This window comes from Rissa tridactyla, chromosome 7, assembly GCF_028500815.1.
Source record: "Rissa tridactyla isolate bRisTri1 chromosome 7, bRisTri1.patW.cur.20221130, whole genome shotgun sequence".
Taxonomy (NCBI): domain Eukaryota; kingdom Metazoa; phylum Chordata; class Aves; order Charadriiformes; family Laridae; genus Rissa; species Rissa tridactyla.
Window position 1 is genome coordinate 12,488,531 of NC_071472.1, and position 24,333 is coordinate 12,512,863.

Sequence of the window (24,333 nt, forward strand, 5' to 3'; positions counted from 1 at the left end):
AGATGTTCCCTTTCATCCCTGCTGCCATTTAGCGAAGTGGTATGTGCCAAAAAAGTGACCAGGAGATGGCTGGGCCCAAATAGTGCTGAAGCACTCAAAGACAATACTTGGGAATAAAGAGGATAAAAGGAGTAGTCTAAGCTTCTCACGCTGTTGTGAAATAGCATGTAGGAAAATGTGGGTTCCCTGGTGGGGGTGAGAAAGGGAAGATTGCTCTGTAACCTGCGCTAGGTTTTTGTTCCCAGGTCAGCTTAACACCTGAGATCAGTATCTGACAGAATTGTTGTGGAAAGTTTGTCATGATTTATTTTTCAGTGAAGAAACACTGCTGTGTATTTTAGCCACTCCAGTAGAGTCTTACCCAGTTTAGCCCCTCACCAATTACGTATCCATCTTAGCACTCCACTCATCACCAACTCCACCCATAGGACAGGCTTTGTCAGAGGAGGTCGAAGGTAAGCTGAGTGAAATTTTCATCCCCTAGCTAACCCTGATGCCAGAGGGCACAAAGTTTCCTGAAATACTGGATTGCAAACATCATTGTTCTCTGAAGCCAATAACTGTATAACGTCTGAGGAGTCCCCTAGGTAAGAATATGCTTGTAAAATTACTCGCTACCATTGTTATCCTCTTCTCTGAGTTGCCGCTGTTCCGATTACTTTGGCCATCCTACCAAGAAATGGGAAACAAAGGTTTAGGAATACTTACTTCTGTACAAAGTACGTCAATGGTTGGGACTTCAGTACAGTATTTCATGTTGTGGTCCGTGGATACTATGCATATGATAGGGAAAGTGTGATGAAGGGGAGGTGGTAGTTGAATATCACAGGGAATCGTAGAGGTTAGTGAAGATTAAGGAAGACTAGGGCTAAATGAGGTGAATGGACGTGATGGCACATGAAATGCATTTTTGTCACAAGCTAGGCACAGAACAAAGTGTAACGAGACTGATTCGTGTGTGTTGCGGGATTTTAAATTAACAACCATTGTTTGTGGGTGGAAAAATATTTTTGGGAATAAAAATATTTATTCCCACAGCTTCCACTGTGGGAAGCTGAATGAACATGTCTGCTCAGTGTGTCGTGGTGATCTAACAGAACGTATGTCAGAATTACAAGGAAAAGGACAGCAAATAATACTTCACTTTATTTTTAGTAGGCATTTTCTGTCACTGATCCCATTCTACTTCTGCTGCATCCCTTTGCAGACAAGTGATGAGAACTAAACAAAATGATGCCTACCCAAGGTTTGGAACACGTCCAGCGGTAGGTTCCCCCTTTTTTCTTTATAGAGAAAAACTTCTATGCTTCGGGCCATAAATTACGGCGAGTGATGGAGGTTAGGAAGATGTTCCTTCTGTATGCAAATTATCAATTAATTTTACACTGAGGAGTTTCTTGCACCTTATACTGTGTCTGTTACCACCCATGATCAATTAACGGGTACTGGTCAGACTTGCATTGATTTTTGTGTTGATTATATATGCTTCTATTACAAGGATTTTTGTATCTGATACAACACAAAATTGAACTGCCTTTCATTGATGATCAGTTTTGCATAAGCTTTAGCTCCCAATCTGGACAAACTTGAATACTAAGGAGCAAACTAAACAAGGAGAATTAAAAATTGATGCTATTCTGCATGTATTGTTTAAGCAAGAGTAAAAAATACACAAGTTTTGCATTCAGTGCTGCAAACACTTTTGGCAATAAAAGGTGTGTTTAAGTCAGTGCAAATATAGAAGACTGTAACAATTGTAGAGAGAGAAATTTGGAACAAGATCAGAAGTCAATTAAAATAACTTGGTAATGAAAATAAATGGTTTTTAGAGGATTTTTGTAGATAAAATGAAAAGGTAACAGCAGGCAATGGCCATAAGAATAACTGATGTTGTGAAACAATCTTATTCCCACAAACTGTGTGTTTGTCTGTGTTAGGTGGGGACTGAGATAACTACTAACTAGTTCCTTACAAGCCATATTTTTCTATTACACTGTAAGTGTGCAGTTAGGGATCAGGACCTTAATATAGTGAGTACTGTGCAAAGTCCTAACAAAAGATCTTATCTAGCCCATAAGATAAGATGATGCTTTATTTGTTCTCATATTCTGAACACACCTTTGAGAGCCACTGAATTCATCTTAGTGTCAGATTTTTCTGATTTAAGGGTTTTAGTGGGAACTCATAGAAGTTGTGCTTCAAAACTGAGACTACAGATTATTTCCATAAAAAGTTAGGTATAGAAATATGAACTGGCTCATGAACCCTTCGGGTTCATTTTGTATCATCCCACATGACACAGATTGAAACTTGGGCAAAGAGGTAAGGACTTAAACTTTCAAATGTGTTAGCCCTTTTGTTTGTGCAGTGCTTATTTGGAGATCTGGATTACCTGAAACTCCCATGCAGGGTTCCAGCAGGAATGAAACTGCCCGAGATGACTTCACATGGAAAAATAAGATTAGGTAAAAATAACATGGAGTTCCTTCCTGACATTTGTTTCCAAGCTTCACTTGCTAACTCCCACTGAAATCCATCCAAGCTTGCATTGCATAGGACAGACAGAGTCCCCCAGAAAAGGTACTAACAGAAATCAGCTCTGGTTTTCCCCAGCAGTGTTAGTAAAATGGTTCCTCAAGGAGGGATGAAATGTGGAGTCGCTTAATGAGCTTAGTCTGTTTGCAAAGATTCTTTCCTGCCTTTTAGCATAAAGTAACCCCTTTCTGCATGCATTTTTTCCTTGAGGAGTAGTAGTTAAAAAGGTATGTCCATTTTCGACTTTTATAGAAATATAGTTCATCCTACCATGGTGCTTGTCCATCTAGTTGTAATTTTTTGTCCTTTGAAAGCCAGGCACGTTACTCAGTTGCTGTTAGAGCTTCTTTTCTAGATAGGTAGCCTTTTTTCCTCTTGTTAGACAAGTTTGCACTGCACTTCTCTCTCCTGACTCTAAGGGCAATCTACCATTCTTTCTCTGGGGATTTGATGTCTTCCATAGCCCGTGAAAGTTTTCATTTCACATGCCTTACTGCTTTTTGTGAAGCTGCCCAATTTATTTGGGACAGCTCGCTTTCTCTGACAGTCAGCTTTTTTTAAGCTTCATCCATTAATTATTTGTGTTTGATTCAAATATTTGCTTCTACCTATTTCCCAGCCTGCCTCAGTTCTAATGTTTCATTAAGTTTTTGCTTCAGTTTTTGGGGATGGATTTATATGGAATAAATATTGACAATATTTTGACAGGTTGGCATATTATATTTCTTGTGTAAACTTGATTATAATAATCTGTGGCCTGTTTTAAACCAGTGTTTGGAGCTCAAGGGCTGTAAATGAAAGTGAGTCATGGTGGTCTATTGTATGTAAACATAATGGGAGTTTGATTGATTTCCAAGATCAGTTAGCGTTACTTGATTGGAAAGGGTTGCTATGGGAGAGGGAAGGTGATAACAAAAGTAAGCAGCTAGTTTCAGAGCATGATGGCAATCAGAAGCTCTCATCACACGTAGAGTAAAATCTTTGACAGGGTATTTTTAAACCTTACCTTAATCATGCAATAATGTAAACATTTGTTGGAGTTCTGCCTCGGTGGAGCAAGAAGCAATATTTGCTAAAGAAAAAGGAGCAAGGGGCAGGGTCAAATCAGCTATTCCTTGGCACACCGCAGCTGAGATGGCTGTCTGTTGTGCCTCCCAGCCTACCAGTCCACTCTTGTTTTTCTTTTCAGATGAATGATCTCCGAGGCAGCCAGGTTTCTGTGATCTCTCAGCAGGGGATGTGTGGCATTGTGTGTGTGAGGTTTTATGCTTGCTTTGGAAAAGGCTTGCTTCACATGCCTTCTCTCTCCTTTTTGGCTAAGTCCCTAGAATAGAAATGTGTCCAGTAAATATTTAATTCCAGAGACAGTGCCAAAAGATTCCATGCTTTGTGATTGCTTTGAGGTTCATTAGTGTGAATCAGTTTTTATTGTTTCTTAGAACTGACCTTACAGAAGCAGAAAAAATGGATCTGAGCAATAATCAAAAACACGAGGTGAACTGCCAGCCAGTAATTTCTAACTGCACACAATACAAGCCCACTACTTGTACCCCGTTATTTCCTGGGAATGATACCACGCTCGTGGCAGAGCTGTGAGCAATCCCTCACCTGTCTCTGGCTCAGTGTTTCTGCCTCTCGGTTCAGTTCTGTGCTGGGTTACAGTAGATGAGGCTCTGAAGTGTTACAAATTTTGACGTTCTTCATCACACTGTGTTGTTTAACTACCCACCTAATTGCAGCACTTCTGTTCTTCTTATTTTGCCTGCCCGAACATATTTACAGAGATAAAAATAGAGCAAGGAACCACAGCTGCCAAGGCTGGATTTAAGTTAAAGACCACCTAGGAATGGATTAAAGGTGAATAACTGTTTTGCCTCAGGACAATACTGCTGAACAGCAGGGCAGAGGGAGAAGGGGAGAGAAGGTGAAAGGAGAATTGCTAAGAGATACAGAGAAGTGATGCTGCAATCGCCATATCTAAATGTAAGCAAATTTTAAGCATGCTCAAATGGAGGGAGAGGTGAAAATGAGTAAACAAATCCTAAAACAGGTGAACAGTGGTACATTAAATTGCAATGTGTTTTAATGAATGCAGCATTATATTGGAGAAGATGCCATAGGTCTGAAGAACAGCAAATATAGATGGATATTTGAGAAAACAAATTCATCTAAATGAACTGTCAGGATGTTCTCCTGGGTGATTTCAGTTGTGATGTCACTTGACAAATAGGAACCTTGGGCTTAAATCTTGTTTTACGGTTGTGCACTCTTTCTTCTTGGAGGTAGGGTCTTACCAGTTGATAGCCGTTAAATCACGTTAGATTTAATTTCAGCTCTGCACTTAGCCTTCATCAGTTGTAAATGACAGAAAAGGAGAAAGACCGCGGTGCGTGAGTCAGTCCAAGAATGACTAAGCTGCTGTAGTGATGCAGCCGTAAAAGACAAGTACAACCCTGGGATGCATTTGGTGAAGTGCTCCCAATACAAGAGGGGATTAGTAGCTCTGTCATAGTGAGTGAGACCTTGCGGTGTTGGAATACTGCATACAGGTATGGTTAGCCAGGCTTGGGAATTAATTACCTGAAACTAGATGTGTACGAAGAAGGGCTTCTGGGGTTTGCAAAAGAATGGAGACGCTCTCTCACATAAGGAAATTAAAAGAAACTAGCTTCTCCTTATTTACAAAAACTAATGCTGAATGTTTTAAAATATAGTTGGTTTTTACGCTGTTTCATATATAAATATGAGACAACTGAGAAAGTTAAACCAGAAGACAGAGTTCAAACCAAAAAAAAACCTGTCTGTGGGTAAATTTGAAGTGAAGATTAGAGTATTGTTTCTACCTCTTCAAACAACATTATTTTAGGATAGTCTATGCTGGCCTTTCCTCAAATATCTTGATCCTTTAGTCACAAACAGAAATTTATACCGACGTTGTCACTCAGTGGCACCCAGCTGGCCAGCAGCTAGAATCCAAGGGCTATTAGTGGAGATTAGATTTCTATAGAGCATGCGTTACAATGTGTTTCCAGCCGCTTCTTACTTGTACGTATTCACTACACAAACAAATTCATCATCTGTCAGCATTATGACAACATGCTTGCTTGCATGCGTAGTCAGCATATTTAGGACTACTGCAGCTTTGGGGCAGTCTTTGCAATTAGTATATGCAACTAAATCCAATTCTAACTTGAATTATTTTAATATAGAGCCTTTGCTCCTGTTTGCCTGTCAATGTGAGCATTACCCCAGCTAGCAGGGGAACCCACCAGGAGCTGTTTCTGTGCTAGTTTGATGCGTAGTATTTATGATCAGTGAGAGATCTGTGTAGTAGAGATGAAAAAAGATAATTAGATTCAAGAGTCACCTACATAAATCTGTGAAAGATTGCCTGCAACACCATGGTCCCAGTTTCTAACCATCTATTTTACATTCTCACAGTGCTTGAGTAGCAGGATAGCTGTAGCACTAGCTTATCGGACCACTTTTAAAGGGAACACATGCTCTGCGAAAACAGTAGTATTGCATTGACTGTTGGCAGCAGTTCTTTCCTCCTACTTCTTTCCTTCAGTTATCTTCATTCTGATTTGATACATTGATGTTCATTTTTTTAGGAACAAAAAAAAAGAAAACTCTTTGTCGATTCAAGTGTAATACATACTGTCAGAGCAACAGCTTTTTTTTTTTCCAGCTTTGTCTTTTTAGTGCTGTTTTAGGTCAAGTTCTGTCATTTTACACCTGTCCAACCTTGTGAAAGGCTTCACTGGGGTTGTACAAGGACAAGCGTGGGTGGAACTCAGTGTTCAAAACCTTGTATGGCTGTTGACAATGTGTGAGAAGGGAAGAGCCCTCTGCTTCCCAGACCCCAAATTAAGCCTGCAGGGCTGACAGCAAAGTAATTCTTGTAATGGTACATGGAGCTAATTTGTTATGAAATCAGAGAAGCAATAAATTTGGAAAAAACTCCATTCCAAGTTTAGAGTAGTCTGGAGGGAAATTGCACTATGAGCTCTGCACTGTGCTGCTGCGAACTTGCTGTCTTCTAGACTTGAGCAATCATAGAGTATGGTGGGTTCATCCCCTCACATCTTCCCTGATCTGGGGAAATGCAGATTTCTCTACTATAGCTTAAACCTAAATGAATTCTTGTGGGTTTTTCCCCACCAGGTTCTCAGGTGTGCTGTTCATTCACAATCCGGAGCTGCTAGTCAATGCGAAATTGCTGTGATTTTTGAAGGAGGGGAGGCTCAGCTGCTCAGACCCTGACATTTCTTGTTCCTGCTGCTCAGGGTGTCCTGCTCAGGGCCAGCTGTTGACAGCAGCGGAACAGCTCTCCAGCCTCATCAGAGAGAACTAGGCTACCTCTGCAAGATGTTTTGCAGGCAGATGTGAGGCTGTCCGGGCCAGCTAGGATTCACGTGGCTACATTAACAGAGTCCTGAGCTCTGTTTTAGGAGGGTTACTACTATCGTTAGGGGACCTATATGGCTTTCTGCCATCTGCATCATCCATGGTGCTCACTTGTTCTGCCTGTGAATACCCTGTAGATGTACTCAACACACTCAATACCCTTTGCAGATGAAGGGTAGTGAGGAAAATTTGAGACCGGTGATAAGACTGGGTTCAGGGCAGTACAGGTTTTGTGTGACTTCTGAATAGTAAGTACTTGAGTTTTTAAGGCATCTCCCATGCCAAGCTTTTTATGTACTGGCACCAGCCAGGAAGCTCTGGTCAAATGCATGATTTCTACATCTACTATTCATCAAGGCGCATGATTTTATTCAGCTTTATCGTTGTTTCTGAATTCATGACCAGAAAGAAACAGAGGCCCTGCAGATAGTGTAGGCTATGGGAAATTGCAGCACTGCTGAGATAACATAGTTGGTACCAGTACGTCCTGCTCTCATGCTTTCCGAATTACTTTTGTTAAAATAAACAAACAAAACAAGAAAACTCTCCTGGCCTGGAAACCCTTAGCCATGCTTTTCTATTTTTTGTTGGAAAGATTTAAAGAAAAAGGCATTTTCTGTTTGTTATTTTCACCGCTTCTTTTATAAAAATTGCTTTAAAACAAAACACAAAACAAAGGATTTATTCACTGTCATAGGAAATTAAGTCTCTGGGGAAGACAAGGCTAGCCTAGAAGGAAGAAACAATACTTCAGGTTGCTATTTGAAAGCAGCCTTCATGGCTGCATATTGCGACTCAACAAGTTGGTTGGGGTTTGGGGCAATAGAGTGGATTCAACAGCTTGAGGTCTTAGAGGCAGAGGATAGGAAACAACTGTTCTTTATGCTGCTGCAAGTGCATTGATTTATTTTCTTAGAAATTTAGGGTTTACTCTGACCAAACTCCCACTAAAGGCACTAAGATAGTCTTTGCCAGAGGGAAAGGACTTCAGGGTTAAATCATGAAGAATAATTGCGCTGTGTACGCTGTGCCTTCCACCAGCCTTTCCGTGCTGCCGCTGGCGGGCCTTGCTGTTTGTAATAAATTGTTATTAAGCTATTCTCCCTAGGACCAGGACTGGAACCACATTGTACTAGATGCTGTGAAGCTGCATAATAACAAACTGTAAACTGTTCTCTGAGCAGCCTGATTAAATACGAGAAGGGATATGAAACGAAAATAATCCACAACCAAGCTCTGGCACTTGATGATATTAAGTGAGTAGCTGTAGGTTGTATAGTAGGTCTGCTGCAGAGGTGGAAATTGGGCTGAAGTCTTCTGTGCTGTCATTATGTGCTTTAAAAAAAAATATCTTTATTATTTTTGTTCTCAGTTAACTGCTTCAATTTATTCCATTAACTCCTGTCCAGAGAATGGTGTAGATGCACGTGCAAGTGTGCTGGATTACAGCCTTGTCCTTCAAGACTGTGTCCGCTCAGTTGTCTACTGTCCCTATTGGCATAACTGAAAGACTACAAGGTGCCTGGATATTGCACTGGCAGGAATGGGAAGCATCCTTGAGTGTGCTTCTTTTCAAGTTAAGCTTTTGTGATTAGCATCTGCATTTATACAAGATACTTTTATATGCAGACTTGTATTCTTCTGGTTTGACCTAAAGAATAGCTACTTGGTCATTTCAAATGGACACCTTGAAGGCATGAGTCAGCTCAGCCATTTATTCCTCAGTTTCTTTTCTCTCCCTGCGTTCCCATCTGTTTGACTGAGAATTGGAAAGGAAGGAGGGGCTGTTGTCTGGATTGATCCTTCTCCTCACAGACCCAGCAGTAGCCAAGGAGGTTCAGTGTGGCTGCATAGTTTTTAAGTACACAGGGACAAAAAAACCTGAAAAGTAACTTTTATGTTTGTGCTTGTTGGGAACACCATAATAAATTAAAAGCTCGGGAATGCCTTGTTCATGTGCACTCTGTACCAGAACATCATCAGCATAAGCAAGGAATCAATCTTTCATCCAAGTACGTGGTAGCCACGGGGCTCAATCCCTTTTTTGGTGTTAATTTTTCCTTCCCTCCCTGTTCACTCTAACTCTTAGTTTTCTGTAGTTGAGCACATGGACGTGTCCAGTAGTGCTTAGGCTGGGTGCAGTACTGACAACGCAGGGACTTACGCTCTGGTTGACTTTCAGAGGTGGAAGGACTGGCAGAATCAACACGGTGCAATGTGGTGGGTGCCTTGTCCCCCTTTGCCTTTGGTTTCCTAAAGTTACTGGCTCCCCTGGACCCTGGCCTGTGGCTCCAGGTAAAGGGAAGGTTTTCACGAGGCTAAATTGGGGATCAGGGCAAGCCATTCGGCATCTGTAGCTGAATTCAGGGAATCCCCGAGTCTGTGTATGTGATGTGGATGCAGACACTCATTTTCTGTTGAAGTTATGTGCAAAGCCGTGGATTAAAGCTCTGCTGACTTAAACTCAGAGGGTTGTGACATATGCACATTGGAGAAGTCACTTTAAAATGCGTTTCAGGCTTGTTTTCTGCTAGTGCTGAACTTGAACAAGCCTGGTAGCACAAACTGTAATAAAAGAGGGGACATGGACATAAGAAATCCTTTGTGATGAGCCATGCAGCAATGAGGAGAGATGGTCCTCACTGGAGCGTATCAGGAGTATTAGTAAGATCGTGTCTTGCAACCATGGGCTCTGTGCATTTACTCACCCCACAGCTCTTGTCATATGTGCGGGCATTCGGACAGCAATCCCATCCTATTTCTCTAATTTCTTTTTGTTGTTTTAATTCATTTGAAGGTAAAGAATCAAAACAGAATTCGGGACCTCAAAATCTCAGAGACTGCAGGAGTTGGCACTTAATGGCAGCTTTGCCTCTAGTCGTGGCATCGAGTTACTTTTGAAGCCTTTGAAGTCAACAGGCCTGGAGGGAGAAAGCGTTGTGTTGTTTCTTTAAAAAGAAACATGCTTCAGTTATATTTGCAGCTGGGGTTTTAATGACTGAGAATTAAAGCATGTTTTATTTGGCCTTTGTTTTTAGTGCACTTTTCTCCCCTTAGGGGTCTCGAAGCCAAGGCACAGCTTGACATGTAGCGGGCTGCAGCACGCTAATGTAGCCATCATCAGCCTCATCTTCTGTTTCTCTGCGGAGCTCAGCACTCACGATTTGTGTCCTCCATGACACAAGTCTCCTGACCTCCCCGGTTTACTCGCCTGGCATCTCTTTGCATGCACTGGGTCTCTGCTCACACAGCAACGAGTAGTTTGTGGCTGGCTTTGTGGCTTCGAGTGAACTGGAGTAAACTTTATGTGTTGGCCCTGGAGACCTTTGTTTCTAATCAGCTCCTATTAAATTACTACGAATCTGATAAAGGGAAAGAAGCTCAGTTTAAAAAGGTGCAGATAGGCACTTAATGTGATTTAATGTATGTCTAAATAGTTTAGCTGCTTATCTGCACATCTGGCCTAAATACTTGTGCAAATCTGACCCGTACTTTTTTTTAACCATGTTGGTGTTGGAAGGAGAGAAGGTAGATTATGCAGTTAATGGGTTACAGCTTGTTTCCCCATTGATCCTGGGAGCATCAGGCTTCCTGCTGATGGTGCCAAATACAATAAAAGGTGCTTGGACAGAGATGGCGGTGGCTAAGCAAAGTGCGCTACTCTGCAGGTTTTTCCAGGAGGATTTAGTTCCCTGCCCTGCTGTGTTTCTGCAGGAACCACTGCTGACACAAGTACAAGTCTCCTGGGTAAATGTTTTGAATCAGCCTTTTGGATTGTCCTAACTGTTGTGCAAAACTTCTGTTGTGCCCGTGTCCTGTTAGGAGGGATTTAAGAGTGCTCTGACATGAGAAAATGGAGTCATCTTTCCAGTCATACATTCGGTAGACTGTGGTGGTGGAATCTTTAGCAAACCATGTCAAACTGGTGGCACGGGCACCCATAAATACTAAGCAGCACCTTTTTTTGTTCTTGTTTTGTACTTCCTGCCTGATTATCAATCAGTGTTGCTACATTTTGTGATTAGCACACCAAATCAACTGACTCAGTCAACTCACTCAAGCAACAAGAAAACAGGCTAGATTTTATTTATTTATTTATTTGTGTGATAGAAAGTATCTACAGTGAGAACTTTTTAAAGTAGGGAAGGAGGGGACGTGATTTTATTACCAGGACTTGTGCTTGTGTGGCAGATAGGTTTACAAACATCGTAGATAAGACTGTCTTTCTGGAGGCTAATTTCAGTGTTCTTTGAAAAATTCACAGAATCATTCTATGTTATCCAGTATGTTTACTTTTTGTGAATAGCAATCATTTTGATCCATAGTCCTTTGGATACTGAAACAAACTGCTTTATGTTTTCACTGAGACCGTGAAAAATGGCCTGCAAGGTTCCCACACAAACTCCTCACACTTGCAGATGAAAACTCTGTCTCATGCAGCATAGAAATAATTCTCTGTTTCTTTTTATGAAGTTGTTGTTCTTTTGATCAAAACAGCTTTATTTCTCCTTATCTGAGATTTTTACAGCTGTCAAGTGTTCCAGCCCTTTATGAGTTACGGACCTAGAATTGCTTTCCCTTCTCAGAGTTCATAAAGTGGAGATTATATGGTTAAGGGCAGATTCATTGTCTTTTAACATTGCTGACTTCAAGGGGCATAGCAAGAATATTTTGCTTGGTCCTTCCTGTATAGCTGTTCTCACAGAGCTTGAGACAGAGAAGAAACTGGTAAATGCTTTTGTTAAAGTATTGGGCAATCTGGTGCTTGAGAAATCTGTATGCAAATCCTGGCTTTGCCTTTGGTTTCTTCTGTGACCTTGGACAAATACTTTGCTTGCTCTGTATGTATGAGATGTGAGGGTAACATCTCTCTCATTTTCAAGGGTGGCATAAGAATAGGTCTGTAAGTAGTTGAGGCAGAAAATGTCATCAACCGAACTTATGCCATTTTATCACCACACTTGTATACTGCTGTAAAGAAAGAGGCTTAAAAAGAAAAGATTTTTCTTATGTCTTCTAAAATTTAGCCAGCCCATATCACCCATCTAGTCAAAAGTACCACCGTCAGTCTGCCCAGCTTAATCTAGTGGGTGCTTGAGTGGGATGCTGCCCTTTGGGTGGTTGGGTTTAGTTTTGATTTTGCTGGGTTTTTTTAATTATCAGGACACATGTGGGAAAGCTTTTAGTGTTCATTTTGTCTGAACGTTGCCATGCCTTCTGCATGTGTATGGCCTCTTTAGTTTTTTTCCCCTGTCAGTTATCCCTCCGAGTAAGAGCGTTAGGGAGTAGTAGAACATTTCTGTTTTGTAAGGTATTTCCCCTCCCTCCCCTTGCTTTCTGTGCCTGGGAAGATAGTGGCCTGCAGTGGATTCCCTGCATCATCTGCATTATTGCATACACATGCTTGTGACACTTTAATAGTAGCTGTCAGATAACATTAACATATTGCTGCTACAAATAAATCAAGCAGGGCTATGAGCAAAGAAGTGAGTGAATGAGAAAGGACAGTCTCGTCCGTTGTTATCGGACAAGGCCACCGTAAGTACTCTCTGCTCACTTCAGTAGTGAAATTGTTGGCTGTGTAAAGATGTGCTTAGTGGGGATACCCAGGCCATAGCCAGAAGCCCTCCTTTCTGTGAGTACCCAAAGGGCTTAGTTTATCAGTTATTGAGAATGAGGAGAAGAGAAAGCCTTGACGACCCTCTTTTCTTAAGTCCTGAGGACTGACCTTTTTTTGGCATGTATGTCTTTCTCTTGAGAAAGACTTACAATGTTTGGGGTACTAAAAATATCGTTGCTGCAGCAGGGTCCCAAACCTCACGGTTTCTGTCAGGTGATTCAGCTTGATTGCTGTGCTAACTCCTGTGGCAGCAGAGGCTATCGGTAAAAGACTGTGCCAGTTATGTTGAACAGGCACTGATTGCCTGGCTCGGATGGATGCTCAGGTAGACCCTGAAGCCTGAAACCTCTGGCTGGCCTCCTGGCCCTCTTTCTAGGAAAGCTATAGCTAGTGGAGCTAGACACCAGCAGAAACAACCGAGTGAGGTAAAAACAGTTACACTGAAATTCCTCCCACAAAATTATAGCCCTCATTTGTCAGTGTGCTACCACTTAAGGATCTCTGTTCTGTGGCTCTCTCTACACTTTGGAGAAGTTCATTAACTTGGTACGGCTTATAAAAGGCTCTCTTTATCTGATAGTGCAGATGTTTCCAAACTCAGGAGTGCAAACTGCACCTGGAATACTGTCCTCCTACTGCTTGTGGAGATCCTGGAATTATCTCTTGCATTTGAACAGTGTATTAGAAAATCAGCCAGCAGTAATTTGCTTACAGCTTAGATTGCAATATACTCAATGTGCTGCCTCTGCAGGCTCTGCAGGTACACTGATAGTAGAAGCTTGGCATTTGAGAGCTGGCGTGATGTGGCTGGAAAATTACTGCGTTAGTTCTCCCTCCTAAATGCTTGTTGACATAGTTTTATTAGGTTGTGATAGACTACAAGGAAATATAGATCATAAACTTAATGCATACCAGACCATTGCCTAGTTCCTGAAAAGCATTAAAGTGTCACTTTGAGTGACTCTCTGATTCAGATGAGTTCTTTGCAGGACTGAAAGCTCAGAAAGTTTTAAGAAATTTAAAAAAAGAAAAAAACTTCTCGCAGAAGCAATTGCTTTTACTGTGTGAAGGTGGAAAATGATTTTTTTTTTTTTAATTTATACCTGATTGTCGTGTTCTTAAAATTCTCTCCATGACAAGTCTTTTGTATTTCCTTAAACTGGTGAAGGGTTTATTGTGCTGAATTTGACAGGTTAATGATCAAGTAGGAAATCATATAACACTTGTTAGTGCAGTTTCTGATGATATAAAATTAACTCTATCCCTTCTACAGATAAAATCAGAAACTATATCTAGAGTTTGGAGGTAGAGAGAGATTGTAGCAGATAAGTACCAAGAATGTTGCCTAAGATCAGGGCTTCCTCCTCCTCTACTTACATGTAGCATTTAGGATAGCAAAAGAAACACTAACCTTCATGCTGAAGAGTCAATACTGAAGTAATGGGACTTTGGAGGAATATTGTGTGGGTTATTCTAGTAGTAGATTGGTCCAATGCAGGATTTCTTGAAGTATCTTTCTTTGGAGTATCAGGATTGGAGTTCTGGTGGCGATAATATAGTGGTTTGCGTGCTGGTTTGAAAGGCTGAGCCTGTTTGGAGTGGACTGCCACCCTTTATTTATTCAGTCATTAGCTTTCTTGCTGGAACCACTATGGAGGCTTGGTTTGAATGGAAATGTCTGTGATGTGGGCAGTCTCTGGCAGCATGATGTGGAAAGCAGTATGGACTGCAATACTGACATGCCACTGCTAATAATAAGGATAATACTAAAAAGCAGTAAAGCAGTAAGAAGAATAAAGGCAGTAGCTCTGACCAGCACTAGTCTGGATTTGTGCTTGTGATTTTGAGAGCAAAAGACCTCGCAGCCTGTTTTCAGTCCTTGTGCTCTGTGTATGTATTTTAATAACTTATGTTTTTCCTGTTTGAACAGAGTGAAGCCTGAAGAACAAGCTGTTCTTCTGGAATCCTGTAGTTCATTTATTCCCAGTAGATTCCAGTGGGAAATAAAATCAACAGCCTCTCCACTTCTGAACAGTGACCCTCACTGTGTTTGCTAATACCTCTCAGTGTCTGTCTCCATCGAAACTCAGGATATAATTGCTAGGCCGGAACATGCAGGGAAACAAGACCTAAGATTTTCCGAAATTTTCTGTACATTAATTACATTTGATTTTGGCTGCCCAAAGCTTATGCTTTACGGTAGGAGGACCTCATTTACTTAAACTGCTTTTAAAAATCAAACTTTTTATACAGAGTTTCAGCTCCTAAAAACCACATCATCAAAGCATCTTAATGAACTGATGACAGCTATACACCTGAAAATCTTTGAGTGTGGGGGCACAAATGCCAAAAATTGATTTCCCTCTGGGGCCAGGAGAAAAAAGCAGTTTTTTTAATCTCCCGATCGAATTTGCGTTTGACTTTCCTATCACTTCATGCTGCTTAAATGGATTAGTGACTGAGTCCTGCAGCATAGGATCTAGAGAATGATTCCAACGTGCATATATTGAAAATGCACCAAATGGTTTTAAATCAGGTGTTGAAGGTCAATTAAAAATGGGTTCTGTAGTACACACAGTGAGAAAAGGAGATAATAGCCAAATGATAGAAGGGAAGGACCGATTCACCAAAATGAAAATGGAAGGGGACCTGGTCTAATAATATCTGGTGAATAGAAGGTCTCCTAGAAGTGCTAAAATCCCATCTGGATTGTAATCATAGAGGTCTGGACTGTTAACTCCATTTTCTGTATGCCTTTCCAAATCGAGAAGGACAAGAATTAGAATCATAGAATCATTTTGGTTGGAAGAGACCTTTAAGATGATCAAGTCCGACCATTAACCTAGGACTGCCAAGTCCACCACTAAACCATGTCCCTCTACTACCTCCAGGGATGGTGACTCAACCACTTCCCTGGGCAGCCTGTTCCAGTGCTTGACAACCCTTTTGGTGAAGAAATTTTTCCTAATATCCAATCTAAACCTCCCCTGGCACAACTTGAGGCTGCTTCCTCTTGTGGTATCGCCTGTTACTTGGGAGAAAAGACCGACCCCCAGCTGGCTACAACCTCCTTTCAGGTAGTTGTAGAGAGCGATAAGGTCTCCCCTCAGGCTCCTTTTCTCCAGGCTGAACAACCCCAGTTCCCTCAGCCGCTCCTCACAAGACTTGTGCTCCAGACCCCTCACCAGTTCTGTTGCCCTTCACTGGACACGCTCCAGCACCTCAATGTCTTTCTTATAGTGAGGGCCACCAAACTGAACGGAGTATTCGAGGTGCGGCCTCATCAGTGCCAAGCACAGGGGGACGATCGCTTCCCTAGTCCTGCTGGCCACACTGTTTCTGGTACAAGCCAGGATGCTGTTGGCCTTCTTGGCCACCTAGGCACACTGCTGGCTCATATTCAGCTGGCTGTCGACCAACACCATCAATACCCCCGATTATGCTCAGGTGTGCAGAAAACAGGGTAGTTGGGGCCTACAAATCAGAGCAGGCTGTAGTAAAAGAGGGAATATATGAAAAAAGTTATTTTCAGAAGCATAATAGTTTCTTTAAAAGATAAAAACCATAAAAAATTAGTGGAAATAGCTTCAGTGATTAAATAAATTCTGTTCTGTGTGAATAAAGTACTTGTGATGGTGTCAATGTTTTATGAGCCTTACCACAAACAGCTTGACTACATGAGGTAAAAGGTAGAGAGAGAATTAATCAAATATTTGTTGTTTCTCTGAAGACCCATATAGCAATCATACCGTGGGAAAAATGATAGCATATACTGGCAACACATCTGTTAATTATAAGCTACTCAGTGGTGTGGGTTCTTTTGCTCTGTTTTGGGAAGACCTGACATAGTAGTCTTGTGGTCCTGACCAGTGTCTCAAATATGAACAGCAGGAGTCAACATCTAACTAGCTACGTACCCTTGCTGTCCTTGCTTGAGTTGTGCAGATGCAACAACAGCAGAATTTGGCCTTTCTCAAAAGCTTTAGGGGCCTTAGGATGTAATTCATGAGCTGGAACAAGGCTGCTCTTGCATCAGCAGGGGAGTTCTGCAAATCGGACCTGCTTTCCATGGGAGGATGGGCATCCAGCCTCTCTTGGGTAAGCAGTTGCAAGGGTTCAAGATCAGAGTTGGAGAATTCAACCTTCTTCCTTTGAGGAGGAGAAAGAACTTTCTTGTAAATTGTTCAAAGTGCCTTTTCTGGGGAAAGGACGTTGTAATGGAGCAGCTCTGGCAATGCCTTGCCCGTCAGACCAGCCTCACTTCAAGCCACGACACAGTGTAGAAGCAGCATTAGTTCCTTGATAAGTGGTGATCTCTGCACATTGAGCAGGTTTCAAGTGCAGGTGTCGAAAAATATTATGGATATGCCCATGGTATGTATTCAGGACCGAGGTAAAGGTAGTAGTTTGGGACCACTGTTTGCTTGCCTAAAACCTTTCTCATGAATAGGGTAAGTTCCCACATTGTCCATCTCCTTGCTGTGCCTTCCTGTGTTGCATCCTCTATCAACTCTTCAGAAACTGGACATGGCGAAACTGGAAATAATTTAGACGGGCCAAAGATATTTAATTGCCTAGTGCTTGCTTGTGATGGTTTATTGTATAAACTATGTTAAGGAACACTGGACTACAGAAATAGAAACCTTACATACTTAGATGAGAACAGATGTAGACTACTTGTCTTTTTAATCATAAGATAGCATGAAGAAATGCGTGTTGTCTGTTTGATACAGCTGTTACAGACAGAGTAGATAAAATTTGGGGGCTTGATTAAACACCTGCTGGGTAAAATTTAACTGTAGTTGGACTGAGGCAATTCTGCAGAGCTGGGGAAAAATTGAGATGCCATGGCATAGGGTTATTCACCTCCCCTGAGGGAATTGTACCTGCTGTTAATAAGACAATTTTCAGTGTCAGGGATCTTTGACTGCTTGCAGACACTTTAGGAACTGGTATACTGGAGCACATTTTCCACCTGCATTCGGACCAAGGGACGACCTTTTTCTCCCTAAAGTGGAAGCTGTTATTGCCAGGTGCGTCTTTTGTTCCTTCAATGCTGGAGCTGATGTTAGGCACTCAAACTGAGAAGCAGGAGCAGAGCTGAGAAGGCATGCTTGCAAAGAGGTAATTCATGATCAACCATATTTCTTTACTATTCAGTGTCAATTACATTGACTTCCACTTCCACCAGCTTTTATGGTAGTATATAAGATGGTGGACTTAAGACAATATACTCTTTAGTTCTTTCTTTCTCTGCCCTTCCCCTCCCCTAAGAAATCACCCTGCTCACATTCCTTGAATTAAAGAAAGACATGGGAAGTCACACAACATTATTTTCCTGTTTCTGTTGTTTTCAGTCTCTAATTCCCTGCCATAATTCTTCTGGATAGATAACTTCTTGCATTTTAATTCCTGTTGTTTAGACCTGATGTGTGCATAGTTGGATGAAATCATGATTAGATGCTAGCATCTATCCCATCTGTGGTGGTAGGAAATGGTGGGGAAGGTAACTATGCTCCATGGGTCCAAGTCCTGGATGTTCACTTGTATAAAATACATATTGAAAGTCCAATAACACTTGGTGGTGATTTTCCAACTAGTTTCTCTTTGAAAGGAGCACAGCTTGCTCTGAACTAATTAAACAGCCACTTGTAAGATAGTTCTTTCTGATCTGTTCAGGGCTGATAATCAGATATAGCAATATTACACTGTAAAAGTGATATTTTAAAGGCAAATTGAATCTGTGAAGTTGGGCACTCATGCTAGGAAATGTGACACATTGACTACTGAGCCTGGTTTGAAAGTGATAAAAGCTTGCCTGTGAGCTGATGAACATTATTCAGGATTTAGGTGGCCCCTGCAGTCTCAATTCACTTCCCTTGTTTAAGGCAGTCCCGGGACAAACACAATATTTTATACTTATATTCTCTGCCAGCAAGGTATAGCAATAGAGACTGTTTGGTTCTTTGCAGAACTGCCAGGTGAAGGGACTGTACACATAGTTTGTTATTGAGCAGAAGTCATTTTTGAGGTAGAAAAAACAGTGGGGAAAAAATAGTGGTTTGATTTCAGGTTCTATTAGAAGGAAATGTGCAATCAATCCAGAAAAAGTGTAGATGTTTGTGCTTCTTTGTCCATTACGTAATATCTCTGGCACTCTGTTCTGATCTCTGCTTTTCCATCTCCATTTCCCACTTCTGTCCCATTTGGTTTGGATTCTGCCACTTTCAAGGTTCCGCCACGCTCTCCTTTCTCCCTGTCTCCCCCCCTCCCTTTTTTTTTTTGGTGTGTTTTCCAAAACTACAATAGACATTGTGAACTTTTCAGTTAAACGTGAACGCAGCAAACAAACTGACAGATAACCACATGAGAAATTTCTGCCCAGGTTCTGGTAATAACAAAAGTATTAGACAAACTTTGCTGTGGTCGGTACTCTTTGTGATGCCTATGTGATGCCTGGCATTATGACAATGGCTTAGCATCAGTTTGTTGAAATAGTTGGTTTTATCAGTTGATTTCTGCTACAGATTTCTGCAGTAGTTTCTTAAAAAGGAATAGGGTTTGGAGACTTTTTCTGAATCGGTGTATTTTGTGGTTTGTCTTTTAAGAGTTACATGACTGTTTTCTGGAACTTCTGATGGAACCATTTTGAGAAACTTTTCTACTCTTTGTTTAGGAAAGGTGTTTGACATTCTCAAAAGAGAAGCTGGTTAGTTTTAAAGACTGTCTTGGAGACCTCAGTGGATGAAGGAAGTCAATGGCAGAAAATACCCACTTTTGTTCTAGTCTGTTCTGTTTCTGTATTCTCCTGGCTTTGCATTGCATATCTGGAATTATGACTTTGACCATCCTTTCACTTTTTCTTCTGTTTGCTGTTATTTTACCAGCTCTGCAGCAGGATGTACATCAGAGCGTTTGGGCCGTATGTGCACCAGATGATGTATCAGCTATCACTGCTATCTGTCAAGGACCACCTGCTTTGCCTTTGAAGGGATATCTCTTATTTGCTTATGACTGATTATCATAAAGCACTAAGAAGTGTTTGATGAGATAAAATCTTAGAGATATAATTAATCATTTTCTCTAGTTCTAGCTGTCTTAAGTTGATAGAGTTAAACTGATAAGAATAGAGAACTGGATCCAATATCTTTATCCTATGAAAAGCTGCTTAGGAGCTCCCTATTGGATTTAGACAGACAAATGCTATCACATTATGATAGCATGGCAAAGAACCGATCTATGATTTCAAACCACAGTCATGGAACTGATCACATACTGAAAGATTTTACACCACTTTGTACCATTTTTTATTATTATTATGTCTTGATTAATTCTTTATTTGTTTTTATGTGGCTCTCGTTTCCCAGACATAAAGGCAATAACTGTCCCTGGTTTTCAGTAGATAGCAAAACCTCTCTCAGCTGTTTTGCCTTTTTAAGCAATTATTTATCCAGTTATCTTACACGTTTGAAGTATTTTTCATAAACTCATTTTGTTTTGAAGTATACTAATAAATCTCCACATGATACAAGTGCTGATTTGTGACAGGCTCACTAGGCAAGGCCAAGTGCACAGGTACTGTATTCTCGGAAATGAAAAATCTAATGCCATGACTAAATATTTAAGCAGTGATGCAACAGACAATAATGGCAGGGAAAGCAGTTTGCGAGCTAATTAGTTCGTGATCAATATTGTCCACTCCAGAAAAAGTAAGTGTCTCTTTAGGATATATTAAGAGGAATACTGTATGTCGTATAACAAAAGCAAGTACTGCTATTCAATGCCCTTTAGACTTCAACAGAATTGTTGTATCAATTTTTGGATATGACCATTTTTTAAGAGGCAAGTGGGGAATGAATGACATAGTCCATGAGGTCTCTTAGGTCCTTTGCTGTCTTGTTGTCATATTACAAAAAATTCTGAAAATAAGTACTCCCTATTTTTTGCTGTCTGTCTTTCTGAGATTAGGTTACTTTAAATATTCGTAATTCACTGTTTTCCAAAGTCCAATTCTGTGGTGTACAGTATCCTCTTGGGGAGGTTAGTATGATATTAGGTCTATTTTAAGTTCACCTCAGAAAACCTATTCAGCTGCATAATCTCTGGTAACGATCTTTGGGAGAATAAAAGTACATGCTCAATTACAGTCTTAAAATTTTCCACTAGCTACAGAAATTTGGATTTATTTTCTTTATATCTTGCCCAGTTCTCAGCAGACCCAGCTTATTTCAATTGTCAGAATTCAAAGACTCTTCCAAACTCTGCACCTCCAGTGAAGTGAGGTTGATTTGTTTGTTTCTGATAAACATTTGAATTTTTACACTATGCTAAACCCAATATTTTCAGTATATTCATCTTATACATTTGACAGCGAGAAAAAGCAGGTTTAAGATCCTAGCAAAAATAACCTTTGGCTATAGCATATCTTGATTCAGGAATCCAGCTTCCTGTCATTTCATAATGATTACATAAATTAATGATGCAGTCTTGTGGTATGGGACTTGGAGAATGTTTTCAATACATATGCCTTGAAAGTATACCTTGAAATGGTTTCCTTCAGATACTGCAAAGCAGTTAAAACTGTGCCCTATAATGTAGGCTGTGAAAAGCTCGTGTAGTAGCGGAGTAACCAAGTTGTTTGAGCTATCAGAAAAGAATGAGATTCATCTTGGCTAATTTAAAAATATTCATTTGGTTTGATCCTGGAATCATGGGGCCGTGTGTTTGTGTGTGCCTTTGTGGGAAAGACAGGACTGGGGAGAGTAGGAGAAAGTCCAGGGTGGATAATAATGAGAGTTACCGTATAAAGAAGGCAGAATGAAAGACACGTGAAGAGTGAAGTAGTGCGTCTCCAAAGGCAGAGGGAAGAGTGGTTTTATGTAATGAAATAAAGGCAGGGTAAATTGTGTTGTGTAATTTGTATTATAAACAGAGCTGGTTGTAACCATTGTCATGAGGTTGTCTTACACTTGTCTTTGTAAACAATTCTGAAGAGTCTCTTAGAGCTTCTCTATAAAATCTTTATTGTATTACTGTAGACCTTTGAAATTCAGTATGACAAAGCTGAAGGCCAAGGAATGAGCCTTCAAGCTATCCGTTGTGCTCAGTTAAAATTTGGTTGGGAATTTGCCTGCTGATAGTTGTTGTGTTGTTGAAACCAAATCTCTTTAAGAGATCAGTATGCTCAACTGCTCAAGCAGCCAGACCATAAGATACGATAACGAATCTCGGACTTCAGTGCAACCTCTCTCATTCAGAAGTGAGCTTAGTTTACTGTAATAGCTGGCAAAACTGCATATCAGCTTTTAAAGGAGAGCATTCAGTTGTGATCCAGTCAGATCCCTTATAGATTGACTTCTATATTAATGGTGGCTGTGCACAGTCTTTGCTGTCTGCTACAAATGCTGCTCCTTCACCTCATCTTGTACAAGCCAATGCTTCAGTTCAAGAGTTCAAACTTTGCTGATGATGCTTGGTAAGTTTTTTTTATTAAAAATATATGTTGGGATAGGGATGTTAATAGGAAGGAGCATAGCTTGTGGGCAAGCTGCCCCAGCTTGATTTGAAATCTAGCAAAAGAAGAAGAAAGGAGGTCTTCTTAAAATCAAAACCAAAAAATCCATCTGTATTCCATTCCTTCTCCAATTTTACATTTCTTCCCACACAAGCAAACAAAACTAACCTAACTCACCACCTCCCAAAAACACACTTTCTAAATGCTTGGGAAATAACCATTTTTATATCTTACAGACCATATTTAGGGCACTCGTTTCTGCCTGCTGAGCAATTGGAGAACATTCATTTTTCCCAGATAAATAAGACTTTCATGTAACTAGATAAATATTTTTGTTTTCCCAGTGACCTGGAGGTGATGCCTGTGTTTAAATGACTATGGAAGATAAGGGGTGATGCACTGCCTGTATCTGAGTCCAGGGCCCCCAGAAATATTCCCAGAAACACTGAGGACCAGGGTGCACTGTGATAGGGATGCAGAAGAGGGCTGTTGATCTTATTGCTTATTTAGTACAGATATTTTTCCCATAGCCATTGAAAGCAACTACAGGTCTTGGGAATGCACTTCTCTGTGAAGCGTGTTTGTCAGCAGCATGAAGGCTGTTGGGAAAGGCAGAGCATCCCTTGCCAGGAGGATGGAGAGGGCAGGTAGTGGCAGCTGTGGAGGTGACTGTGAAGAACTGGGATCCTGCGGGATGGGATGCAGAGGTTTCTTCTGCCGAGAACATGTAGGTAAACAGTGGCTGCCAGACACAACCTGAAATGCAAAGTAAATAACATCCTGCTCCCATCATGGGTCAAACCAGCATATGTATTTGCTTGTTGAGTTAGTTAGCATATATTAAATGGAGTTTCGTGTGTGCTTCAGTGTAGTGGACTAATTTTAAGAGGGCCTGATAGAAAACCTAAGCATTTGGCTTCCTTCCCTCACATCCCTTCCACCAGATAGGGAAGGAAATAGGACATAAAAGATCAATCAAGCACATTTCTCGACCTTTCTCCTCATTGATTACAGCTTCCTTTAGCTTCTGAGGTGTTGTGGAGAATTTTGAAAGCATATCCAGACTCCTTAATACAATTTCTATTCAATTACAATGTTTTCTATTAGCACCTTTTAAATTAACACCTAAGGTATCTTCTTATCTGAACAGCTCCTTCCACCTTGGGAGCACATGGGCAGGTGGGACTGGCTTGAAGACAACCCAAACTCAAATGTGCTTACAATCATTTGCAGAAACACTGCTTTCGCCGGAATATCAGAGCTTTACTTAATTTTCTTAACTAAAGTCATTGTCTAAATTGCCTAATCTATCACGCATCTGGGCAAATTTTGTAGAGTTGTCAAAATTCTCTTGACATACTTTGTGTATGAAGATGTTTACTGTGAGTCATGCACAGAAAGACTAGGAGCTTTCCTCCGCTTTTGTGACCTCAAAGAGATGTACCTAATGTTTGAAGTCCTGTTTGAAGAGCTTTTATTTCAGGAAGATTGTATTTGGTTGCTGAACTCTTTGACACATAGGTACCTCTATGGATCAGAAACAGACACACTTCCAGGGGGATGAATTCCCTCATGGTATGCGTGTGTTTTCACTAGGGTCAGGTTAAATGAGCTGGAGTGTTAAATGTGCCACAGCTAACCCACTGTGCAGGATTGCTCATGAGAGCTGTGGCAATCCCCCAGCCTCCATTTCTAGCACGTTGTTCCTCCTGGAGGCTGCCCCAGCGGATTTGAAAATTGACAAACTTGCAGCTTGTGCGCAGCTCTCTGTGCTGTACATTATGAGGAGAGGCATCTGGCTGGTGTGCCATCTTTGAAGACAAGAAGCCATTGGAGTTGAAGGAGACAGCTCGGTTGCAAAGACTTAAGAGGTGATAATTTAAATAATAAAGCAGGGTTTGAATTGTTAACTGGAGAAGGGAAAGTGGAAATGTCCCTGTTTCAGTGGGAGAAGCCTTCCCCTAAGTTTTTCAGGGTCTGCTCTTGCATCCAAGGACCGTGGGATGTTTACCCTTGAGTGGCAGCTTCCCACACAGCTGCCTCACCCGCTTAGCCACAGGCTGTCAGCTCCTTTTGTCAGGTCCACCAGCAAGCATCCTCACATGAAAACCAGCGCTGATTTGTAGCTCGTAAAGTATGTTAAGTGTGAAGATGCACAGAAACTTGGTTGCCACAGAGATTCAGTGAGGATGGACAATGGGACCCAGGAATCTCCTTCCCAACTATTTTATTGCTAGCAGAGGGCAGCACTTAT

General features: G+C 41.1%; 1 protein-coding gene across 1 annotated transcript in view; it reads left to right on the forward strand.

Annotated features, from left to right (window-relative positions):
* The window catches only part of ADCY5 (adenylate cyclase 5), a 222,157-nt gene that overhangs the window by 99,237 nt on the left and 98,587 nt on the right, over window positions 1-24,333 (forward strand). The gene's annotated exons all lie outside the window — the stretch shown is intronic.